The following is a 9,410-nucleotide window of genomic DNA, read 5'->3' as shown; positions in this document are numbered from 1 at the left end:
TTAAATTAATTAACTTTAAAAATTAAAATTAAGTTAAAAGTAACCTACTACTTAGTTTATTACGTAACGTTAGGTACGTATAAGTAAGAACGTTATATATATATATATATATATATATATATATATATATATATATTATTAGTAGTAGTAGTATTTTCAAAATCTGACAAGTATTATGAAACCGCCATTGATCAAGCTGTGAAGCAGTTGGATGTGCTAATTAGGTATTCTTCAGAAATTCAAAACCAAGTTACCAGGAGAATCCTTGTGGCTTTCGTTTTTGGTTATAACAAAGAAAAGTATTGGGGAAAATCATGCATATTCTAAAGGAAGATATAGCCATCCCTGTAAATATTTTTATAAGTGTATCAAATGATAACCTGAACATCAACAAAACCATATGGAATGAGATTAGTGATGCCCTTCATATCATATGTAATACATTCAGAGCTGACCTACATATATATGGAAAATGATGCAAAGACCTTGTCTACTATCTCCACAGATTTTTCAACAGTGATGGCTTGCAAAATAGAGACATGAAGGTCAAATGTATGACCCAAGAACAAGCACTGGCACATACTATTGAGAAATTGGATGCCACAAAGAAATATTTCATAACTGTACTCCAAGAAAAGGTCAGAAAGGATAGGACTGATAAAAGATACAAGAACATATGCTTGGCTGTAAAAGATGATACCATGTTAAGTTGAAATCTGTTGTGTCATTGGCAATCTTCTATGATAGTTTCTGAAAGTTTTCCAAATGGATGCTCCTTTGTTCATGTTCTGCATGATGAACTCACGGGGCTTGTGTCAAAAATAATGAGCCGCTGTGTGAAACAAGATGTTTTCAGTGAAAAGAGGATAAGTCTAAAGACTGGACTACAACAAGATGGAGAATCAACACAATTCATTTTTTACTCTAGCCATTTTGTAAAAAGCTCTCTCTGCACTGCAATTTGTGGCAGGTAGGCACAAGTATACTTGTAATGCCAGGTCAACGTTAGGACAAACAGATTTGAGTTTGTTTTTTCTGATTGTTTTGGTGCATTGTTTGGTGGATGGTGTTTCTCTATCAAAAGATTTCACAAACTGTACCATTTCATTGGGAAAAGACCTGTCTAGATCTGGAGAGTATATGTCTCCCAATCTTTTAGCTACAGCAAAAATTTCAGTCTCATTTCAATTTTTGAAATTTGGTAGAAAACCAAACATCATTTCTATCACTTTAAATGCAACAAGTCGATTTTCCAAACACATTTGTAACTTGTCAACTACTAGTATAAAATTTTCTATGCAAAACTTCTGAGTTCCAGATAAGCTAATTTCACCTTTGGAAGTCTCATCAACTTTATTTTTCTCTTTCTAGAAATCTCACTCCTAAACTGTTCTTCTACTATATATGAAAGCTGATGAACTTGAATTTCGATTCTAGGGAATTCTTCACAGAGTGAATTTACCTATTCCTTCAACAAACTGATAAGCTTTACACCGGTACACAAACCAAGGCTCTTTTCTTGAAACTTAGCACTTGTAGCACCAAATCTTCAAAGAATTTTATATCAAAACACTAATCATATCATAACAGCAATATCTCATTTTATTCATCAAAGCAGTAGTTTCATTTCTAACTTTTTGCCTTGCATCAACATTCTCAGATAAATCTTCAAGGTTGGTATAAATTCTGTCATAGTTTTCATACAGAATTTTTGTTGAAACTGATCTGGCTGACCAACTTGTTCCACTGAGGTTTTTAAGACTAACTGGTCTCCCATCATCGCTTCTTAAGCCATCACAAATGTTTTACCAATGCTTGGTTGAAGAAACACAAAAAGTGTACAGAATTTGAAGAAAATTAAAACATTTTGATGCACATTCACAACTTTCCACTGCATTCACACCTACTAGATATAATGAATGTGCTGCACAATGGATGTAATCAATATATAGGTTTATATTCTTGAGATGCTCTTGTAGGCCATTTTATTTACCAAACATATTTGCTGCATTATCGTATGATTGTTCACATGCATTTTGAATGCCGATTCCCATTTTATTTAATTTTTCTACAACAACTTCAGCCATTAATTTTCCTGTATGTGCACTTGAAGAATCATAACCGACAAATGCTCATGTATATCACCTTCTTCATCCATGTATTGCAATGTTATAGCTAACTGATCTGAGTTTGAGACATCGGGTGAGGATTCTACAATAATTGAAAAGTATTTAGCACCATAAATTTTATCAGCAAAAATCACAGTCCAGAAAGCAATAAAACAATAAAATTTAATTATAAACAGTTGTATAAGGTTAAGAAATTTTAAACTGTTTAGTGTAAAGAAATGTTTCCTGCTACAATTTGAAATAATTCTAGAAAGAACAAATGGACATTTTGATTTATTTAGCATTTTTTATGGTGGGTCAAATTAATCTAGTCAGTATTGAGTAAGAGTAGATAAAATATGAAGATTTATCGAAAAAAAGAGAGAGTTAAACTGACAGTCTAGATTGTCAGAAGGAGCCCCTCACCTGTTGGGGCCTAGGCACCACTGCACTAAGGTTAATGCAGCCCTGGAGGCAAGATCCAGGAAGAAGAAGCCAGGAACAAACCCAAAATATAGAGAAGCACATCAAAATGCTTGCCAAGATGCAGTTAGAAGAAGTCTGGAGCAATTTCGTGACAGAGAAGCACACTGTTCAGCTTGCCAAGATTCTGACCGAATAGATGCCTGTGGGATGGTGTTTCTGCTAGTTTTAATATAAGATTTGAAGAATATATAATGCATTGATGCTACTAATTTACATTTTTAAGTTCTTCAGCAGATAAACTACTTAAGAGACTAAGAATAAATATGAAGATTAATTTCCTTCTATTTCTTGAGAAGAAGAAAGCAGATGGAGAGCCATTTGGTGTCTTGCCTAGAAGTTGAAACATAGCATCAGAGCAAGGGTTTGAATTCAGATGAGTGGAAACTATAAGATGGAGGACATTCCAGAAGACTGGTTCCTTTACACAGATTAAAGAGATGCATTCATCATTACTGAAAGAAAGTCTCTGTAATACCTTCAGTTCTTACATGGTGCCTTGGGTTCAAATATATAATTATGAGATATGCGGGTGTATCATATGTTTTCTACTTGATTTAGTGAAATAGAAACTTAAAAACATTTTTTGGTTATTTAGTTTCCATGATGTAATGGTTGCAACATGTGTTCGAGAAAGAAATTTACTTTGTTCTAGTTGCTTCATTTCTTTGCACTGTAGAATAGGTGTTGTCTCCTCTGTCTGACAGTTTACTGCAGCAATGTATAAAATCCATGTTAAAAGGATTAACACTGTAATATCCTTTGGTGGCCAATTATGATGTTGACTAAGTGTAACAGCTAATTAATGCATTAAGGGAACAAAGGTCATGAGGAGAGACTGTAGTGGACTGTTGAAAACAGGCATGCTTTCTTTGGTCATTTCTATTAGGAGGTTTTAGTGTGAAGACTTACTTTTAAGGTTAATGTGCTTAGTTTTACAGAAGTCTCTCCCGAGAGAAAGCTGTGGGATTAAGCACAGCCCATTAGAAGTGACTGTTTTTTCACGTGCACAAATACTTGGGCTTTGTTTTGTTTGTGTATTTGTGCAATAATAAATATTGTTTTCATTTTTACCAGCTTTGTCCAGTCTCATTATTTTACACACACACACACACAAATATACTAGGAAGACTCAGTTATCTGACCCAAATCACTCCCCTTATCTTCTGAAAGAGTTTGTAGTTATTTGCATGTTTTTTTGATTTGATAACTGTTGAGAAATCAGCAATTTTTACCAGAAAATACCACAATTAGACCAAAGCTTATCAAGTCTTCAGGTGTTGAAAGATAACTGTAAGATAGTAAGAACAGTTTCTAAACAGTGGACTAGCCTAGATCTGTAAATCATCAGGGTAAAGGATTATATCAAAGCATACACTCCAATCCACAAGATTGAGCTGAAAAAAAGATATGTTAAGAGTAATCCAGAATCAAGTTTTCTGATATAGAAAGACTACAGGAATAAAGACAAGTTTTGGAAGAAGCAAGATGAACAGGAATGTTTGTATGCAAATAAATCTGTGTTAGCAAAAGAAGTACAGTTGTGGTGTATTATGAGTCAGGCTGAGAAGTCATATAAGGAAGCCATGCAGAAAAAAGACACTTAGGAAGTAGAATTGGATCACACTGCATTGAAAAAGAAATTGAAAGAAGTCCAAAAAAAAAGATTAATGAATGTGTGGATGAACAAGATAATTTGAAACAGAAATTTGCATTGAGGAAAAATCCCACAGAAACCAAAATCACCTTTAGAAAAACCAAGTGCATCCAGTTTTCAGAAGTGAAGCCACAACTGTGTATGTGACTTATCATTCATAAGATGAGATTGTGTTGCTTATCTTTATTTAACAATTTTTTAATGTAATGGTTTTTGATTAAATTCTGTGCCATCAAGATTGATGTACAATATGAAAATATGTAACATGCTGCAACTTACTAGAGTTGTTGTAATATAGCTTGCTTTCAGACAGCAACAAACATAGGCATATGCTTTAGCATTCTAGTAGTTTAATCTAAATAGTATCACATTATAATACCCTTGTGAATACTAATAGAATTAGAAATGCATGTACTGATCTTGTTTCCTTACATTTGGTACAAAGAAATACATCTCTACATTAGCCTACATATGAGAGGTAGTGAATAGTGTAAGTTGTTGAAAAGCATTCTAATTCTCATCCTGCATAATATGAAAGTGCCTCACTTAATCAACAATTAAACTTTAAATCATCCATGTAATTGAAATATTGTTATTATGATTTCTTATTATCTAATATTAGTTTAAGGTTATTGTTCTTAATCAGTTAGTGTCATATAAAAAAATAATCTATCTGTACAACAAGGTCGAAGTCATGACCTGTTGCATATGTCAGTAAATTTCTCATGAAATGTAGTTTGTGAGTAAAATTTTATATTATCTAAGTTTTAACTATAATATTTCAAAAAGAAATATAAAAAATCTAAGTCTTCCAAAATTCTGATTTCTCTTCTAGCTTTCCAAATAGGCTCCTGCAGGTATCATCCAATTAGAAACAAAAACTATACATAATTACAAGCAAAAAAATCTAAAATTTGAACCTCCTACCTTCTGTATTTGCTAAGATTTAAATAAATTTGTGAAACCCACCAGAAAAGCCTCTCCCTTCTCTCTTTGATTTCTAGATTTCTTGCTAATTAATTTTTCATGGTTGATGGATATGTTTATAACCAATAAAAAGTGCAGATTCTCCTCTATACCAAGCTCATAACTCCCCTTTTGAATTTGACAGGGGAAATATTCTCTTAACAGAAATTTATTGTCATGAGATCATTATGTTATAGTTCTGAATGTCTAACGGAATTTTTTTTAACCTACATATAGTTTGCTTAGCCTGATAAATGAATAGTACTTTAGTGACATTTAATTGTAGTGAGTGATATACTTCTTGTATTTTAATATGCGTATTTGAAATCTATATGAATTACTGTTTGGAGGCCTAAATGTGTAAAATTCACTGAAACTTACAGGCATTTGAGCTGCAAGTGCAAAGAACACTCATTTTTTTTCATAAAGTCTATGGGAAATAGCTAATGGACTTCTGCTATGATACATTGCTTTTGACGGGGTCTTATAGTTTGAAGTTTATATTTAGGAGGCTCTAAAAGTAGTGCAAAAAAATATAAAACTGTAAGATGAAAGAAAATATTTCTAATTTTAAAATGAAAATAACTTTTCTCTCGGGCTAAGAGCTTTATAAATTCACAGAGAAACCTTCAGTAAAAATACTTTGTTAAAGAATCTCATTTGTTGCAAACCAACACTTGTGTTTACTAAATGTTTACCAATTTTTGTGAATTTAGTACATTCAGGGTTGTAGTATGTATAATTTCATGGTTACAAAGTAATTTCAAGGTGAGTAACCAACTGAAAATGTTAATTGAAATTACTATTAATTCAGTTACTTTCACAAAAGTAATCAATCAAAATTAGTGTTTCTGATTCTTACTATTTTTGGTTATTCCAATTATCCAAGTATTCAAAATATTAGCTATTGCTATTTCTGTTTGCAAGACTGTATATATGTGTTCTTCTTGGCCCCAATTGTGCATGTTACATAACTAGTCAAGTGATACCCGTTGTTCATGTTTAACTTGTGTGACTAAATAATAGTGTAGTTGTACTTTAATTTACTGCATATCGTTATTTATTAAAAGTTACAAATGTAGCCAATGCTACTTCAATAAGATTGCTTTAGTAAAAAAATATATAGCAAGTAATATTAATTGCATCCTGCTCAACAAAATGTTGAATGCTGAGTATCTTGCTCATTTAACTGTTTGTCAGAAATGACTAGACTTGGACTAATAATAAAATATAACATTAGTCTGTCATTAACCTATTTACACAAACAGAACTCCTTTTAACCCTCATCAGCACACCTGGGATCCACATGGACCCCAACGACTTTCTTGGTTGTATGTTGTTTATTACATAATCATTACAAGTTTATATCAGTTCATATAACTGTCAAGCAGAAACCCTGGATCAACATGACTAATGTTGTTGAAACAGGCAGACCACATGGACCCCATACTATCATTGACCCTCACTATACATGCAGTTTACCCTGTAGCATATGGAACAAATTTCTATATGTTTATTTCACTATACTGGCTGTTATAGAGGATAATCCAACAAAGTAGTACAGTATCATTTGGTTTGGTTATAACATAATTGTGGTAAGCATGTATGTACATTTCATTCCTCAACAAGTGTTCTCTGTGATGACTGCTTTTAGTGCCCAATTTTATTGAAACCTTGTTTGATAATTATTGTAAATAACCTGTTTATTGGATTTTCAATTCATAGCCTATTATAAGGATACATTTGTGTTGTGGTCTGGTTGGACTCAAGATAACCCACAATGTACACTTTCAGTTGTCTTTGAGTTGAATTGTGCAGTATTATGGTAATCTCATCATATATTGCTGGATAATGATATGAATATAGGAGTATAATAAAACTTTGGCATTTTTTTTATATACGCTGTTTGTATAAGAAATAGTTTTAATACTACTTATTTATATACTGAAGAACAATATAATTTTGCAATTTCTTGATTTCTCAACATATTTCATCTAGAATACATATATTTTTATGTTGTTCACATTGCATGCTAACCCTAATAAAAGTTGTAATGCAATTGGTTTTTGGAATTTCAATTCTGAACTTACTATAATGGTAATTTTGTGTTGGGTTCCGATTGGACCCTAGGTGTTCCACAACATAACTTTTCAAAAGTATGCTGACGAGGGTTAATTAGGAATAGCTCTAGCTAGATAGTAAACACTGAAAAGGGAAAACAGGTGTCTTACTGTTGTCCTGTGCCACTTAAACACAGCCTAGTACAGTAAATCTGTAAGTGGTTTGATTTACTGGTTATTTCTACAATTTTTTCCAACCTGTACTGTAAAATGTAAACATATTACTGTATTTTTCGGTGTATAAGACGCACTTTTTTACCCCAAAATTTGATGTCAAAATCTGCTTGCCTCCTATACACCGAAGGTATGAATAATATATATGTATATATACGATATACACAAGCCATGTGTAAATATATTTAAATAGGCATGCATAGTTTAGTTCAATTGAATGTGTTATTTATAACAATTGTAATTTTTTTTTCTTTTAAAAACAACTATTTATAATGCTCCCTAAATAATAAAAAAAAAATACAGTGAAAGCAATGAAGATTTTATAGGTTTTGAACCAAACTAAATAATAGTAAATCTTTTTTTAATTTATAGTATTTTCTTATTTTGATGTTTTGAGCTCTTTTGTGTTTAGAACAATATATACTAATTTTTAAAGAATCAAATTGAATTTTTGTTCAATAAAAATCTTTCAAATGCGACTGTAGCTTTTTTCCCAAAAACTTTGTTTTCAAAATAAGGGTGCGTCTTATATTCCAAAAAATATGGTAATAATTTGAATGTCTTTCAAAACTTCTGTCTATAAAAATATCTCCTTTAAAAAACTATCATGCTTTTTAAGTTTTATAAATGTACTAATTATTTTTTAAGTTTTTCACACTGATCATAGAATTGAAAAATTGAAAAATATCTCTAATTAAATATTTTTTCATATTACCATAACTTTAATATTTTTTGTAATGCTTTAATTTTCACCTTATGAATAATTCTAATCTCTGCATAGTGTCATCTCAAGTTTTCTTGCCAAGTAATAAATCTTGTACTGTCTTACTTCTTCTAGGATTGGCATGAATGTTTTCACTGAATTATATATCACATAATGTAACAAGAATATATAATCTTTTTATCTAATGAAATCTAAGAACAATTATTTTAATGAATAATTAATTTATCTAGTTTTAGTAGAGTAGTCTTATAAAAATTTATAGGGAAAAATCCATGGAATGATATTATTCATATTTTCAGCTTGTAGGTTTCGTACTACATTGCATGTGTGGGTATCAAAACATTTTACTGCTGTGACACTTTAATGACTGCCGGTGCATTTTTCTCCAGCAAGTTCTCAAAACAAAACATTTCCTAGCACAGTGAATGACTTTATTCTCAAAAATTACAGTGAACTAATAAACAATCTGACTAAACATGATTAAAAATAAAATTGAATAATAAAGTAATTGAATAAATTGCTGAAAAAATAGAACAATAAATTAATCGAGTAATTTTCTGGGGAAAAAAAGGCTATTGCTACATAACAAATACGTACACTGTTATTTATGTTTGCATGGATACAACTTTTATGATGTACTTTTTGTATTCAAGGTTTTTTGACACGATAATGGTTGCTTTTATAATATAATTTCTATACATGCAGAAAATCTTAAAATGAAATAATTGAATGCTGCATCCCCAATAAAATGAACCAGCAGTCATTTAGTTCGGCAGTAAAATGTTGAGTCAGTCATATGTCATCAATCAAATGTTGTAGAACTGCATGTATGATAAATTTTCATGTACAACAGTTTAGGATTGAAAAAATAACTTAATTGTAAATTGTGGTAGCTGAAGATTAAAGAGCTGGATGATCAGTTAATTAGCAAATTTCACTAATTGCCCAGCCCTACACACAATTTAACTTAGTATGATTATAAAGCTTTATTATTTAAATTTGTTTTGGTATCTTTAACAAGAAAAACATTAGTTTCTTCATGCATGTTAGTGTTTTACTCATGAAAGATTAATGAATTAGTGCTATCTTATTTCATACTTATTTAATTTGTATATGATGAAACTTATGATTATATTGGTTTGTCACCAGGTATTATGACAGTAATTTAAAAAATGCTT

At 31.0% G+C, this 9,410-nt stretch overlaps 1 protein-coding gene across 7 annotated transcripts in view; it reads left to right on the top strand.

Moving 5' to 3' along the window:
• LOC106465376 (ESF1 homolog) overlaps positions 1-9,410 on the top strand; it is a 54,570-nt gene that overhangs the window by 21,156 nt on the left and 24,004 nt on the right. The window lies entirely within an intron of this gene.

The sequence above is a fragment of the Limulus polyphemus genome, unplaced genomic scaffold (assembly GCF_000517525.1).
Source record: "Limulus polyphemus unplaced genomic scaffold, Limulus_polyphemus-2.1.2 Scaffold1924, whole genome shotgun sequence".
NCBI classification, from domain to species: Eukaryota; Metazoa; Arthropoda; class Merostomata; order Xiphosura; family Limulidae; genus Limulus; species Limulus polyphemus.
The sequence above is the reverse complement of the archived record's forward strand: the minus strand, read 5'-3'. Positions and strand labels throughout refer to the sequence as shown.